The sequence below is a fragment of the Marmota marmota genome, unplaced genomic scaffold (assembly GCF_001458135.2).
Source record: "Marmota marmota marmota unplaced genomic scaffold, marMar, whole genome shotgun sequence".
Lineage (NCBI taxonomy): Eukaryota > Metazoa > Chordata > Mammalia > Rodentia > Sciuridae > Marmota > Marmota marmota.
This window is the reverse complement of record NW_026000241.1, coordinates 16,210,784-16,227,028: the sequence shown is the minus strand read 5'-3', so window position 1 is coordinate 16,227,028 and position 16,245 is coordinate 16,210,784. Positions and strand designations below refer to the sequence as shown.

At 43.7% G+C, this 16,245-nt stretch overlaps 1 non-coding gene across 1 annotated transcript; it reads right to left on the bottom strand.

Moving 5' to 3' along the window:
• Positions 1-14,952: 14,952 nt before the first annotated feature.
• Positions 14,953-15,059, bottom strand: LOC125613837. Its single transcript, XR_007344435.1, has one exon. It is a non-coding gene; the product is annotated as a U6 spliceosomal RNA (small nuclear RNA).
• Between the last annotated feature and the right edge of the window lie 1,186 nt (positions 15,060-16,245).

Here is a 16,245-nt window from a genome sequence, read left to right as displayed (position 1 = left end):
ATTTAACTTTTCCAGATGGCTTGTCCTATATTTTCTGACACATAGTGGGTGCTTAAGAAACATTTGTCAAATGAATGAAATTGCTTGGGACTCACCCCTCAGGGGAGCCTCATCTGCCTGAGAATCACAGCACAGTGGGTAAGAATAGCCCATTGGAAGCTCTACTGTCTTGTAACAAATTTCCAGATGTGGGTGGGTCCCAATTATTAATTTATTATCTTCATGGTTTTAATTTTGGCACTACCTTAATTAATAAACTCTGTTTATTGGAACAAAAGTGCATATTGATGGGGTAAAGTCCAGATTGGAATTTAGGCAAAGATAAGATTAGGGGAGAAAGTTTGAGGAATTAACCTGCAACCCAGTATAGAAAAGCAAAAAAAACAAAACAAAACAAAACAAAAAACCTAGAAGAAGAGTTCAGAGACACAGAGGATGCAAACATGTCAAAACAGCTCATGGGAATTCCAGAAGAGAACCAAGGGAATGATTTTTAGAGATGTGAGTAGAGAATGTTCCAGATCCTCAAAGTAAAAGGACTAGGCTAGGCAAATAACTCTGAAAAAGAACTAGGAAGTTGGACCCAACTGGAAGTTGGACCGCAGGGGTGATGCCAAGGTCAAGGTGTAGAAGGTGGGTGGAGGAGCTGGAGGGGCTCCCTGGGGAGCAAGTGGTGGGAGAGCTGGGAGCAGAGAGGGGCAGTAGGAGAGCGATATATGCAGAGGACAAAGCAGTAAAGTCGTCCTGCTCATCTTCTGGGGCTACCTGAAGAAGTCAGGTTCACAGCCTCCTTGGGTACAGTGATCCTGGCCTCAGTGCTGGTATGGCCCAGTGCCTAGTCTTTATGCTGAGGAGTGGGGAGAAGACACCTCTATGTTTATGCAGAAATCAGGGAATTTTGACCCGGATATGCTTCTTCCCTCCCACTCCCCTCTCCTCCTCTTCCCAGCCCCTTCCTCTCTTTCTACACCAAGAGTAGTTATCTTTCTCTCATTTCTAGGCACTAATGCTAGATTTGCCTCAGGACACCCACAGAGGGCACTGCTGTCTTTTAAGAGGGACAGAGAAGGAAAGGAGCACTGGTGGAGCATCTCCTGAAGGCTCAGCACCAGGGACTCCCAGGTGGTGCAGGTGATATTGTTCCCATTTTTCTCTAAGGATTCACCTTTGGCCATAGGTAATGACTTTTTAAAAGTTGAAATTGAGTTTTATTGAGCCATAACAAGGATAAAAACCTCAACAAGAAAATGCTCAAGGATCAGAAAATATCAGGTGCCACTAGGCACAATGGTACATGCCTGTAATCCTGTGATTTGGGAGGAAGATTTCAAGTTCAAGACCAGTCTCAGCAACTTAGAGAGACCTTGTCTCAAAAAAAAAAAAAAAAAAAAAGGTCAGGTGCCCTGAGGTGCAGGTCTAGTGATAATATACAGTTGGATTCTTTCCTTAGGAGTAATGGGATATATTAGAATTGCTCAACCACAGGCAGATGGGGACAGGAGGAAGGAGGGAGGGAGAGACTGAGAGAGAGAGAGAACAAATCTAAGAGCAGTCAGGAGACAGAGCTCTTGCTTTGAAAACAGCTGATAAAGTGGTCATTAAAACATCTTTGATCCTCAGAAGTGTGGCCCTGGCTGCATGTCAGTTTATGTCAGGCACTTTGCGTGCCTTGTTTTCTTTAACTTCCACCAGGGCCTTAGGTAAGGAGTCTGAGAGCTCAAGTGCGCTCAAAATTACATCGCTAATAACTGGGAAGGCAGGAATTGGATCCTGGATTTGTTATGGCGAGATTGCAATTCATCACTGAGTTGATCTTAAAGCAGGAGATGGAACCATCTTTATTCACCAGCTTGTGGTCTGGATTCACCAGCTGGAGGGCCAAGGGGCAGGCTGCAAGTCTACACCCTTCCACCCCCTTCCAGGGTTAGAGTACACCTTATAGTCCAAAACCACATTAATCATAAGTGTCTGTTGCAATGATTCAAAACCATAAACCAATACCATGAGATCTAAAATCATAAGCAAAAGGGGAAGTGGGTCAAAATGACCCCAGTAATAACGTCCAGACAATCATTCTATGATAGGGTACACTGTTCAAGAAAAATGGGAACAATTTTACATTATAAAAGAAGAACAGAAGCATTTGCATTTCTAAGCAGGGTGTGATGAGCAGGATCAGGATGGCAGAGGCGGAGTTTTTCTATGGGAGAAGCATTTCTTACAGGACATGGAGTCTCAGGATAAAATGGAGTCTGTTTGATCATTGCCCATATAGCCTTGGTCCATAATAGATTTAGTGATTCCCAAACCACTGGACCCTCTCAAATATGCATTCAACCATTAGCAAAATCTCCAATGTCTTCCCTCTCTGCTCTGAACTTTTCTTTTAACTTCTTTATTTAAGGGAAACTCTTCTTCCCTTCTGGGACTCTTGATTCTTCTGCAGCTCTCTCAAGGTTGGACATGGGGTGGGAGAGCCGGAGCTTCCCTGACCCAGGTCCTCTTGGATTACTAGGCTTGAAGGTAGAGTCACATCTACTATGCAGTTCCAGGCTGCTGCTCCTTCTGTCTTTCTAGAATCTTCTAGCTCTGTTGCTCTTACCATCTGCACCCTCCATAAGGTAATGCTCATCCCTCCCATTCTCCAACCAGTTGCTTCCCTCTTTTTAAATTTTTCTTTTGTGAACTGGGGATGGTGCTTGGGACCTTAAGCACACTAGGCACATTCTCTACCACCAACCTACATTCCCAGCCCTTTTTTGTTTTGGGACTACATTTTGCTAAGTTGCCCAGTTTGGTCTCAAATTTGTGATTCTCCTGCCTCAGCCTCCTGAGTCACTGGGATTACAGGTGTGCACCACCCTGCCCAGCTAAAATATTTTTCCAATATGGCAGTAAGAATAATCTCCCTGAAAAGTAAGTTAGACCAGGTTACTCTCTGTTCAGCCCTCTGGCTCACAGTAGATGCCATTTTTATTAGTGGCCACTAATGCTCTACATGATCACCTCTCTGATTTCTTATTACTGCTGCTTTCTCCTTCTTCCTCAGATATTGGCAGCTCCTTGAGAAATGTTCCTACCCCAGGGTCTTGGCACATGCTGTTCCCTCTCACTGAAATGCTCTTACACTAGATACTACATTGTTATGTTTCCCCCATCTTGATCTGTTCAAATAGGACATTTTCAGAGAGGCTAGTTTTGACTAGCTTACAAGAATTAGTGCTTCCACCCCTACTAGGCAAACTCTTTTTCTTACCCTAATTTTTGGGTTTCTAAAGTAATCATCTCCATATGCTCTTTTTTTTTTTCTGATTGCCATCTTCTCTCCTCACTAGCATGTGGCTCCATGAGGGCAAGGACTTCATCTATTTTGTTCACTGGGGCACCTCTAGATCCCAGAACTTGCCTGAATCCCAGTAGGTATTCAATAAATCCTGGAGGAATATATGTGTGGCCACCCTTACTGCAGGGGAGGTGGGTTGTGCAGTCTTTACCTGCCCCATTGCTACCTGTCCTATTTGTAGGGGAGAAAGGGAAAAGGTTGTTGAGTAAGTGACTTGGCCTGTCCTCAGTGTAAGGGAGTCACGTCCCCAGAATGCACTCCGCATGGGTGCAGGAAGTGCCTGTGTTCCTGTGAGCCCCGTGGCTGGAGGAAGGGTGTGCAGCCAGACACTGGTAGACACGCTAAGGAGAAGTAAGCATGAGAGAAGGTGGTCACCGGCTGTGCGCACTCCAGGGAGGTCCTTCCTCAAGGAAAGGGGTACAGGGGGCCCCAGGAAGCCTGGTCTGTGTGTGCTGGAGTGGATGGGCAGAGGCATGGAGTCACAGGCCTGTGTCCTGGCCTGTGGCATGAAGGGTTGCCTGTGTGTCTTAGCTCATTTTGTGCTGCTGTAACAGAATAGCCAGGTCCTTTATTCCTGAGTTATTTACTTATTGTGGTGCTGGGGATTGAACTCAGGGCCTCTCACACGCTGGGCAAGTTCTCTACTACTGAGCTACTCCCCACCCACTTGGCTGATTTATAATAAATAGAAATTTATTTCTCATGGTTTTGGAGGCTGGAAAGTCCACACTGAGGGGCCGTCATGGCTTATCCCTGTTTTGCATGTCCCCACACTCCACAGGTCAGCATGGGCTTGTTCCCATGGTCATCTGGCAGGGCTCTCAGGCTGCCCTTGAGGCCCAGGCTCAGATCCCGCACTCTATCACTCGTACTATATTCTGTAGGTCAAAGCAGGCCACAGACTGGCCGAGATTCAAGTGTTGGGGAGCAGATTGCTATCGGGAAGGGGTATAGGAAGGGGAAACCTATGGTCATTTTTTATAAATGTTGACCACACTGGGTCAGTGTATAGACCTCCCAACGGTGAGCGAGGAAGGGGAGAGATATTCTGCATCCTTGAATCTTAAATTTTCCTGTTCTTTCTCTCTTGTTTTTTGTACTGGGGATTGCACTTGGGAGCATTTAATCACTGAGCCACATCCCCAGCTCTTTTTTATATTTTTATTTTGGTACAGGAGCCCACTAAGTTGGTTAGGGCCTCACTAAGTTGCTGAGGCTGGCTTTGAGCTCGTGATCCTCCTGCCTCAGCCTCCCGAGCTGCTGGGATTACAGGCATGCACCACTGCGCCTGGCTGTTTTCTGGTTCTCATAGGTCCTTAGTCTGCTGCTCTGTTTGTAGCAGTGGCAGGTTCCGTGGAGGTCCTGGGCCCACTGCCCTTGGGCCAGACAGTGGTTTCTGAGCTAGGTGACATTCTCCCAGATGGGCTTCACCGAGGCTCTCAGCAGCATGTTCTTGCAAAAGGACCTCCTGAGTCCCCCCAGGATAGCTCTTGTTGTTGCAGCTTGTTGGCAGGGCTTCAGCCATTCCTATCTAATCCTATGTGCTGATTAATGCGGGCGGTTTCACTTTTATTGTCCTTCTGTGGCAGCCTGTCTCCTCGGCGGCCTGGGGCAGAAGCCACTTATAGGTCTGTGGCCATGTATGGGCAGAGCCAGAGCCCTGTTGTGATCATTCCGGGATGCAGGAGGACTGGGGGTGTGGGCCATGTCCTGTTCTGTGACCTTGGCCAACACCATTCTAACCTGTCTTTGCCATCTGCCCTTGTCTTTACAAATGACAGGATAAGGCTTTCTCCCGGTCACCATCAGTTTCCCCTCTGTACTGGATCATTATCATGTATACAAACACCTATCATCATTCCTCTGTTAAAAACACGGATCATCTCTTAATCCTTGTCCCCCTCTATGTATTATTTCATTTCTCTCCTACTTTTTAGTAGAGATGAATGCTTAAAAAAAAAAAAAAAAAAAGAGATGCTGTGCTCACAATCCCCAGTCTGTGGGCTTCTTTTAAAACCTCTCTGGTCAAGACCCCTCCTTCCTCCCTCTGAAACCATTCTTGGCAAGGTCAGCTCTAAGCCAGTGGTCATTCTCTATCCTGATTCTCTGTGGGTGGGAACTTTCTCCTCTGGAAACCCTCCCTGCACTTGGCCTCTGAGGCACCTGGCTCCTACCTTCTCCTCTGTCCTTGCCAAATGGTCCAACCTCATTTCCCTGACCAATGGGTGTTGGGGGACCCTAAGGTTCAGGCTCTAGGTCTTTCCTCTTTCTAACATAACCTCATCCCATTGTATGGCCTTGAGCATCCACTATATGTCAGTGACTCTCATATTTATGTCTTCAGCCCAGATAGCTTCCCTAATTCCCAGATTCACAAATCCAGCTGCGTATTTCTCATCTGTACTTGGATGGATGTCTAACTGGCATCTTGAACTTCATGACCCACACCCAGGACTGATTATCCTGTCAAGTCTGCTCCTCGACAGTTGCCCTGGATCAGCTCAAGGCAAGATTATCTTCCAGTTTCTCGCCTGCACCCCTGTGTCTTCTACATGACATCCAGTGACCACCAAATCCTCACAGTGTTACTTTCAGTTTTAGGCTTTGCATTTTTTCTTTCTATTTTTTTTTTGGGGGGGGGGGTGCTGGGGATTGAACTCAGGGGCACTTGACCACTGAGCCACATCCCCAGCCTTATTTTGTTTTGTTTTTAAAGACAGGGTCTTCCTGAGTTGCTTAGGGCCTTGCTAAGTTGCTAAGGCTGGCTTTGAACTTGTGATCCTCCGACCTCTGCCTCCTGAGCCAATGGGATTACAGGTTTGCGCCGCTGCACCAGGCTTTATTTTATTTTTGATATGTGTAACATTTACATGGTTCCAAGTCGAAGCAATAGTAAAAGGGATTATTAGAAAAGTTTCACTTTTTTTCCTATACATCACCCAACACTCTCCTATTTTTCAATGTTTCTTTGGCAAACAAATAAAACAACTGTACACAGTTTTTTTTTCCTTGCACTGAAGTTTTCATATTATATACATTGCTCTGCATCTTGCTTTACTCATTTAGCAATATTAGAGATCAGTCCAGTTCACAGAGGTCTTCATTCTTTTTATAGCTGCATCAGTATTTCATTGCATGATGGACCATAATTTATTCAATCAATCAGAATAACATTTGGTGAACATTTGTTGAGTTGTTCCTAGTCTTTTGCAATCAGGCGGTAATGAATGTCCTTGTATATATGTTATTTTGGACTTTGAAAGAATATCATCAGCATAGATTCCATGGAGAATTTTTTTCATATTTTTTCCCTTAGAGAGTTAGTGTATAGATTTTGTCTGAATATTTGATGAGCAGGATGGTTGTCTGTGATATAGCTAGATCTAACTTTAGATTATCTTCAATTCTCCACCACTCAGATATTTGGTAACTGTGCTTCTCCATCCCTGTGATTGGTGGTGCCACCCTACCAGTTCTCGGCAATGGGCAATGAATAGAACTGATGATGTGTATAAGTACAGGGCTGAACTTCTACTCGATAATATGGTGTCCTTCAGAATTCTCTTTTCTGTCTTCCATGACAGGCAACTGTTTCCTTCGTTGGTTACTAAATGAGGACACATGGAATAATGTTTCCAGTGCATAGTTTCAGCAAAAAATAATCTCTGTTGTATAAGCTGCTATGATCTGGGGCTGCTTGTTAGCTCAGCATAACACAGGTCAACCTGACTAATATCCCTTCTTCATGTCACCCTTTGTGCAAAGCCTTCTACTCCCTATTTAAAATTGTGCCACATCAACACCATCACTCTATCCTGTTCCTTTTATATTCCCCCATAGCACCATCTCCATGTAACATTATATAGTTTGCTCTGACTTATTTTATTTGTTATATTTCTCCTCCTGCCACCAGAATGTAAGCTCATGAAGACAGTGATGGTCTTGAGTTTCCATTCTACCTGAGGCAGGGGATTTGGTACACATTGTTCATTTGGGAGGTGATCCTGAGAAGTCCAAGAGAGGGATCTGGGGAAGAAGGAGCAGGGGAGAGAGATCAATCAATGATAGACACATTAATAGGCTCACTAGTGCTCTGGGAAATCCTTTGGAGATCCTCTGAAAATCTTCATTGAACCGGTCTCAGAAATTTCCTATCTGGGGAGAGGAAAACTGGAGTATTGTCCCTAATTCCTGAAACTTCCTGGCTGTGAGTATCCCCAAGGGTTATTAAACCTCTGGTACAATCCAGGCTGTCTTATACAGGACCTGAGCAAGCTTCCCAGTGCTAGAGAAGGCCTTCAGGTAGAGGAACAGGGATGCACACAGCCCTTGTGTATCGGAAGGGCACATGCAGTGGGGGCATCAAGAGAATCTGCTATTAGGGTTTTGTTTTTTCATGCTCTAATGTCTCCTAGCCCCTACATACTATTGGGCACACTTTTATAATCAATGAATGAATTCTATTGTGTGCATTTTCTGGATGTGTGTGTCCAGCATCCATTTTTTCTTTTCTGATCAACCTCAATCCTGTTTCCATTTCTCTCTGTTTTGTTTTGTTCTTGGTGTTTTGATTGGAATTAGTTCTACTCTTAGTTCCTGGGTGTGGGCTCCCCTGTGACATCTACCCCATGGGCTTAATGCATCAACTTCTCTTACTTACCTCCCCCCCTCCACCACTGTGATCTGTTCAGACTGTTTCAACCACAAGTGACAGGAAATCCACCTCCAAGTGACTTGCTACATGAAGGCATTTTATGGTTACGTCAGTTAAAAGTCCAGATTTAGTTCTGGTTTCAAGTGCTGCTTAATCAAGTAGCTCCAAAAGATGTTTGCAAATACCCAGATTCTCTGTTCAGAGATGGACACATGATCCATTTTGGATCCCTGAAAGAAGGGAATTCTAAGGCTTGTTCGTTTTTTCCTGATTGATGTAGTGTAAGGTACAGAACAGCCACAGGCATTTGACAACCACAGCAGAGCCTAGAACTTCCAGGATGACTGTAAGACACCCAAAGAAAAAGTCAGTAAGAAGGCAGAGAGGAGAGGGATGCTTTTGTTTTTCTCTTTGATACTCAATTTCTACCTCCAATGGAGACAGGCTGAGGGTACTGCCCAGGCCCAGGCTCCCAACCACCAACTTGGGTTTCAGGTTCCCCTTGCATAGGAATAGCTGAGATCATCACAGACCCACTTCATGCTTGTCCAATTCCTCTGATGTCTCATTTTTGTTTTTTGGTGGGTGATGCTCATCTGCATCCAACTTACACATAAGCATTTTCAGCAAAATGTTCCCAATGCCTTTTTCAGAAACCCAAGTCCCCATGAAAACAATGGCAGCAAGAAAAAGGTGTAAACTTTCCAGAACAGGCTCAGATTTTGAAAATGTGATAAAGAGGTTATTGTGTGCCCGAACTTTTCACACAAGAATTGGAGGCGATTTAACACAAGGAATAATAAACAGAGGAAGGCCGGCTAATGCGGAGCAGATGGGCCTGCCGGGCAGCGCTAAGCATTTCAACATCTTTCCCTTTGGACCTTTGGACTCAAGATGACTGAGAGTGCTGCTAGTTTTCTTAGCTAAAAATAAAGGGAATGCCTTTGGGGAAAACCGTAAATATGGCTGGCTTGATTTCTAGGATGGTTGGTAGACTAAAGAAAGTTTTCAAGAGGCTGGGTATGTAGCTCAGAGGTAGAGAGCTTGCCTAGCATGTCAGAAGCCTGGGGTGCAATCTCCAGTATCAAAAATATAAAAATAAATAAATAAGTTTTCAAGAAACTTCTACATTATGGAGCAGGTATTGGCCATTCACTGATTTCATCCTGACCACATTCCATTTTAAGGACAAGAAAACCGGAGCTCTGAGAGCTAAATGACTTACTAAAGGGGGACACACAGCCAGGTGAGAGTAGAGCCAGGATCAGCCCAAATCTGCCTCACTGTGTAGGCCATGGCTCTGAGAAATGGGCTAGCAGGTGAGTGGGGAAAATGTGTCATGGCCAAAGAAATTTGAGAAATGCCAATACAGATAGACATATCGACACACACACACACACACACACACACACACAGAGATACACACATGCACGTGCACACACGCATACGTGTACACCATAGTAGCCTTGTTGAAGTATAATTTATGTTCAATGAACTACAAATATTTAAAACATACAATTTAATAAATTTTGACAGAGATCTATTCCTGGGAAACCCTCCCTACAATCAAGATGCTGAGCATACCCAGTACTCTCCAAAATTTCCTCCTGCCCTTCTATAATTCCTTCCTTTCATCCCTCCTGTCTTCTCACTCCTGATGTCAGACAACCACTGATCTGCTCTCTGTCTCTGTGGGTTAGCAGCATTTTCTAGAATTCTGTATAAATGGAGTCCTGAGGTAGGCACTATTTTTGCCTGTGTCACTTCACTCAGTATTATTTTTCTGAGGTTCCTTCATGTTATTGTATGTTTATTCCTTTATGTTGCTAAGTGGCATTCCACTGTAAGAACAAGCAGTAATTTGTTTATCTGTTCATCTAACACTTGGGTTGTTTCCAGCTTTTGAACTATGACAAAGGAAGTTCCCATTAATGTTGGTGGTCAAGTCTTTGTATGATCTATCTTTGCTTTTGGATAAAGTAAGATGGGAATGACTAGATCATATGCTAAGTGTGTGTTTAACTTTTAGAGAAACTGTAAAGCTGCTTTCCAAAGTGGTTGTACCTCTTTACATTCCCACTGCAGTGCAGAAGAGTCCCAGTTCCCCACACCTTCTGTCTCTGGCTTAGCCTTCTTAATGTTTGCCGTAATAAGAGTTGTATGGTGATATTAACTTATTATTCTTTTAATAATTTAAAATTATTAATTTATGTTTCCCTCACAGATAATAATATTGAGTATGTTTTCATGTGCTTGTTTGTTATCTACATATCTTCTTTAGTTAAGTGTTCAAATCTTTGACATATTTTTAACTCTTCTCTATTTAAGGGACAGGTCTCAATGCTTTGCTCAGGCTGGCTCCAAACTCCTGGGCTTGTGAGATTTTCCTGCCTCAGCCTCCCAAGTATCTGGGACTACCAGATGATGGTAGTCTGGACTCCCCAGCTAATTTTCTATCAGGTGCTCAGAGCCACTCAGAGCCTTCACACCCAGTGAGGTTTTTTTTTTTTTTTCCTTATCATTGAGTTTTGTGGGTTCTTTACATATTCTGGATACAAGTCTTTTAGTAGATATATGTATTATGAAGATTTTTCTTCAAGTCTGGGTTTGTGTTTTCATTCTCCCAACAGTGTCTTTTCAAGAACAGAAGCTTTCAATTTTGGTGAAGTATGATTTATATTCTACATTTCTTAAGCCCTATTTTGCATTTTAAAAAATCTTAGTTATATTCTGGAAGTTTTTCTTGACTTGATATTACTACTTACAAATTTGCTCTCTGGCAGTCCATTCTCCTACTCTGACTATATTTTGAGTTTTTCTCAATTATCAATTTTTATTTAATTTTAAAAATAAAAAACATTCATAATGCCGCAACATGGTAATCGTGCATCTCCTTGAGAAGAGTAGTATTTCAGCTCAGCTCGGTCTATCAGCTCTATTTCCTCAGGTGTAAGTTCTGTACTTGGTAAGACGATGTTGTTTCAGGCACAGAGTGGATTCCACAGTTGCCTGGTGATTCTTAGCTCAGAGACCATCTTTGGGCATGAGGCTCCTTGTTAGCTCTTCTGTAGCTGTTTACTGAAGTCCACCTCCACGATGGAGAATGAGAGTCAGAAACAGACACTAGGGGAGGGTTTCTTGGGGCTAGAGCAGCTCCTCATTCCTCCTTAGTCACTTAGCCCCCTGGACACTATTCTGGCTTTCTGTTCTAAAGGCTCATCTTGCTCTTACATGGAGGCAGACACCTCTATGGCGATCACCTAGTCTAAGGGGCAACAGGAATAGGGATTATCAACCTGGCAGCTCCTACTCTGGCTCCCCAGCTGATTTTCCATCAGGCGCTGAGAGGTGCTCCTGTTCCCATTGTTGTTCCTCCAGGCTGAGTGCCCTTGGAGTCATCTCCCGTGGATACTTCAATACAGGGACTGGATTCCACTGCCTTCCATATTCAGGAGATTTTCAAGATTTCACACCTATAGGGAACCCCCTTCTAGTTTTCTAATGTACTTGTGTTTCACAACCATATTTTGTCTCACTTATAGAGACCTGTGCTGTGAAGGGATGTTGTAACTGATGCTCAGTCCTCTAGCCTGAACTGAACCTACAGGCAAAATTCGCACCTGTCGAAGAATCTCTTGGTATTCAAAGGCCTGTGTGTGCAGAACACTTACGTTATGGTGATGTCACAAAAGCTTTGTTCGAGACTTTGATGCATACATTTCCTTTGGAAAAGTCCACTGGGACTCACCTGCTGAGGAAAAAGCACAACCATTTTTTAGAAGTGGAAATCTGAACATTTTCCTTCCCTTCCTTCTCTGTGGTTCTCATTGACCTTCCAATGGAGCCTCCACTGGTTTTATAGGTCTTTCAGGCTCTGTTTTTCTCTCTCTCCATCTTGGTTGCTGTCTGCTCTCATTCATACACTTGGAGAGCACAGGCCTTTTTGAGAATGGGAAGTTTGGTGGGAGACTTGAAAGAAAGGAGGGAGGGGGCTGTTAGAACAGGGGTGGGACCCAGTGAGCCAGCCTCCGTGGAGGCTACCTCCAGCAGCCAGCACCAAGGAGGGCCTTCCTCAGCTTCACAAGTGTTGAGGGTGGAGCCTCTGCTCACCCTCCTCTCTCCATGGGTTTAAGGAGAAGACTATGTTGTAGTGCTGGAGCCTGAGGATTTGCCAGGATGGTAGGGAGGGGTTGATGCTCAAAGGCACAGACAGAAAAACAACGTCCACTGTGCTGTCTAGGTACTTCCCACAAAGTGTTTTCAATTCTAAATTAACTCCAAGCTTATCTCTCAAGTGTGTTCGAAATATGAAAATAATCTCAGCATGTCACAATCTAGAATGTAGTTTAGATAAGCTAAGAGGCAAAGGGAAGAGAGCCTGGACCTTTTCTCTCAGGCCTGTGTGGGTCTGTGTTCATATGACTCCTGGTAACATGAGGCCAAACAGGGCAGCTGACTGGACAAATAGCTGTCATGTTAGTTGTTCCTGCTTTAAATGTCTTTAAAAATGTAATTTTCAGGCTGGGCTTGGTGGCACATGCTATGTTCTCAGGGACTTGGGAGGCTGAGGCAAGAGGATCACAAGTTTGAGGCCATCCTTGGCAACTATATATTTAGTCTATCTTCATTTGGGTTCAACTGCCTCTCTGTCTGGTTGTTACTTTCCTATATTCACTTCCATTTAACTTTTCCTCCTAACTGTGAGGTGGATACTATCGTTTCCATCTCTGCAAATGAGGAAATGGGTTCCTTATAAAGTAGCAACTAGCATTGTATCTGGCAGCTGGTAAGTGGTAGATCTAGAGTTGGAGTCAGATCTCAAGTCTCGGGCCATAGCTAGGTCAGTTCCTGTACCACAAAGCTGCCCCACAATCAGGAATATGGGGACAATCCCCTTGACTTCGTAATGGCCTCAGAAAGGCAGGAATGGCTGTGCGAGTCTATCATGTGGCTCTACCCACCAGCATCCCCCCCCGCATCAGCAAGGCAAAGAGGTGTGTTTTAGTTGTTTATTGCTGGGTAACAAGTTACCCCTAAACTAGAATTAGTCTTTTATTGCTATGTCACAAAGTATCTCGATACACAGTGGATTAACACAATAAGTATAATTCTGCTACAGTTTTTGTTAGGAATTCAGGAGTGGCTTATCTGAAGAGTTTATGACTCTGAGGGGGAAGGGGCGGAGAGGGAGTCCCTTCTCCATATGGGTAAACAGCCAGTGTGTGCTGCTTCCCTGTCTTAAAGCATGTAAGAAGATCCCATCTTCTTTTAACATCTCGGTGAAACAGCTTGAGCCCTCATCTTGTCGTCTTGAGAAATGCCTTGGGTTTTCCCCTGAGGAAAGGAGACTCCAAAGCTTAGTTGTATCCCAAATTACCAGACTCTGTTCTTTCCACCTTGCTTTTGAACCTCCAGCTGAGGCCAGAAGATGCCACAATGCCCATGTGCAGCTTAGCCTTATGGCATCCCAGCCACGAGACCAGGGCAGGGTGTCTTGCTCCTGTCACATGCGTGACTTCCAGCATGCACCGTGGGGCATGAAGGCCTGTCTTCTCTTCCCACTGCAACTCAACAAGCATGGGCCTGGCCCTGGGTGCTACTGACTCAGCCATTTACCAGCCCTAGACCATGAGTGAGCCTGCTACCAGGAATGATGGCTGCCACCAGGACTGGCTCTCTCCTCTCCCAGACTCACTCTGGCTCTTTCGGCCTCAACCTCAATCCTGTGTGGAAGCTGGATCTCTGGTTTCCATGGCAGGGACTTTGGGGCCTTTCTTGTCACTGAACTTCTGGGCCATCCTAGTCTCACTACAAGTTCTTTCTTCCTCTTTTGCAACTCGGAATAAACTGGATGTGCCCAGAGGGTGTAGCATCTCTATCTATATCTTAAACATCAATACCTCCTGCCATTCAAGAAATCTTCCAGTGTAGATATTCAACAGAAGGAAGAACCCAGAACCTGCATGTGAAAACTGGACTCGAATCCTTGTTCAGTGACTTGTCCTTCCCTGAAGATGTCTGCATCTGCTTAGAGTCTGGCTAATGGAAGACACAGAAGCTAGAACTGTCCTTCCATTTCTCTTGAAGTTTCATCTCCTACCTCTTTCTCTACCCCCAACTCTCCATTCCTAGTTTTTAGATACATTTCATTATGATAGCCAATTTCTGATATGTCCAGTTCCCTCCAGTTATTTTTGTTAATGTTGCACTGCATCTAAATGATAGAAGTGAATCTCTCTTACCTGTGTGTGTCCATACGTGAGTGTGCACACCTGTGATCCCAGCTACTCTGGAGGCTGAAGCAAGAGGATTGCAAGTTTGAGGCCTGGACAACTTAGTGGGACGCTATCTCAAGATAAAATTTAAAAAGGGCTGGGGATATAGTTTGGTGGTAGAGCACTCCTGGGTTTAATCCCCAGTACCATGAAACAAACAAAAGACAAAAGAAAATTAAAAAAGAAACCTTAGAACAGTGACTTGGATTTTTCTTCTCTATGCCAAATAAAAATAGCTATTTTTAAGAGTGCAATAAATAGCATGATGTAGCATTAAGTTGCTAGTATCTATCATGTTTCCCATGAGCCCCACACTCTGCAATGTGCTTTATATTTTTTAAATTTTACCTATTTTTAAAATTTGTTCTAATTAGTTATACATGACAGTAGAATATATTTTGACATATTATACATTTATGGAGTATAACTTCTCATTCTTCTGGTTGTACATCATGTAGGATTACATTGGTCATGTAATCACATATGCTCCTAGGATAGTAATGCCTATTAATTCTACTATCTTTCCTAGTCCCATTTCCCCTCCCTTCCCTTCAATCCCCTTTGTCTAATCCAAAGTACTACTATTCTTCCTTAGCCTCCCGCGGCCCCCATTGTGAATTAGCATTTGCATATCAGAGAAAACATTCGGCCTTTGGTTTTTTTGGGATTGGCTTATTTCAAAAAATATGGAACACTTCACACATTTACCTGTTATTCTTGCACAGGGGCCATGATAATCTTCTCTGTATCATTCTAATTTTAGTATATATGCTGCTGAAGTGAGCACTATATGGTTGATCTCATGTTTATCCTCACAGCTGTCCTCTTTGTGTGATCTCTGATTTACAAATAGGGCAACTGAGGCCTGGAGAGGCTAAATAACTTCTCAAGGTCACATACCTATTCTATAAATTGAAAATTTTATCCTCCCAAGATTTACATGTTGAAGCCATAACCTTTAGTGTGGCTGTATTTGAAGTAAGGAAGGGACTAAGTTCATGAGGGTGGGGTCCTGATCTGATAGGGTTAGTGTCCTCATATGAGCTCACTTATGTGCTTTCTCCCCATGCCCCATGCAAGCCCAAAGAGGTCACCTGACATCCAGCAAGAAGTGGCCATCTGCAACACAAAAGAGAGTTCATACCAGACAATCCTGCTGACACCTTGGCCTCACACCGCCAGCCTCCAGAGCTCTGAGGAAATTTATTTTTGTTGTTTATGCCACCCAGTCTGGAATAGTGTGCTATGGCAGCCTGAGTGGACCAATATACCTGACAAGCCACCACACTGGGATACAAGCACCAGAGTCCTCATGCATGATGCTAAACTGCCTCCTAGAAATATAGGTGCTCCTCCCCTGACAAACTGCAAGTTGAAAATGTCTTAAGTGGAAAATGCATGTATCTAACCTACCAAATATTGCAACTTAGCCTAACCTACGTTCAACACTCTTGAAATAATTAAGTGAGCCTGGGCTTGGGCAAAATCATCTACCAGAAAGCCTATTTTGTAATAAACTGTTGAATTTCTCATGTAATTTATTGAATATGGAAAGTGGAAAACAGAATGGTGGCCTGTGTTTGCTTGCACACCATCATAGAGTTGAAAAATCCTAAGTAGAATCATCATAAAGTGGGTACTGCCTGAATCATCATTTTATATTTTTATGTTTTGACAAGGCTAGTTTTAATATTTACATTGAGGTGAGAAATGTTTTTAAAACTTGGCATTATGGTGTGCGGGTCTATTCTAACTTAAAGCAGTTTCACTAAATTTAGATTTCTGGAAAAAAAGTTTTTGAACATGCAAACAGGTTGGAAAATTTGCACCCAATAATAACAGTTGGACCTTTGGCTTATGGAAGACTTCAGTGGGAAAGTATTTGCTTAAATCTCTGCCTGCTATTATAGTTGAAGGTTTGGCAATAGTATTTGCCCTTCCCCTGAACTTTTTGTATTTCAAAACCATGTGAG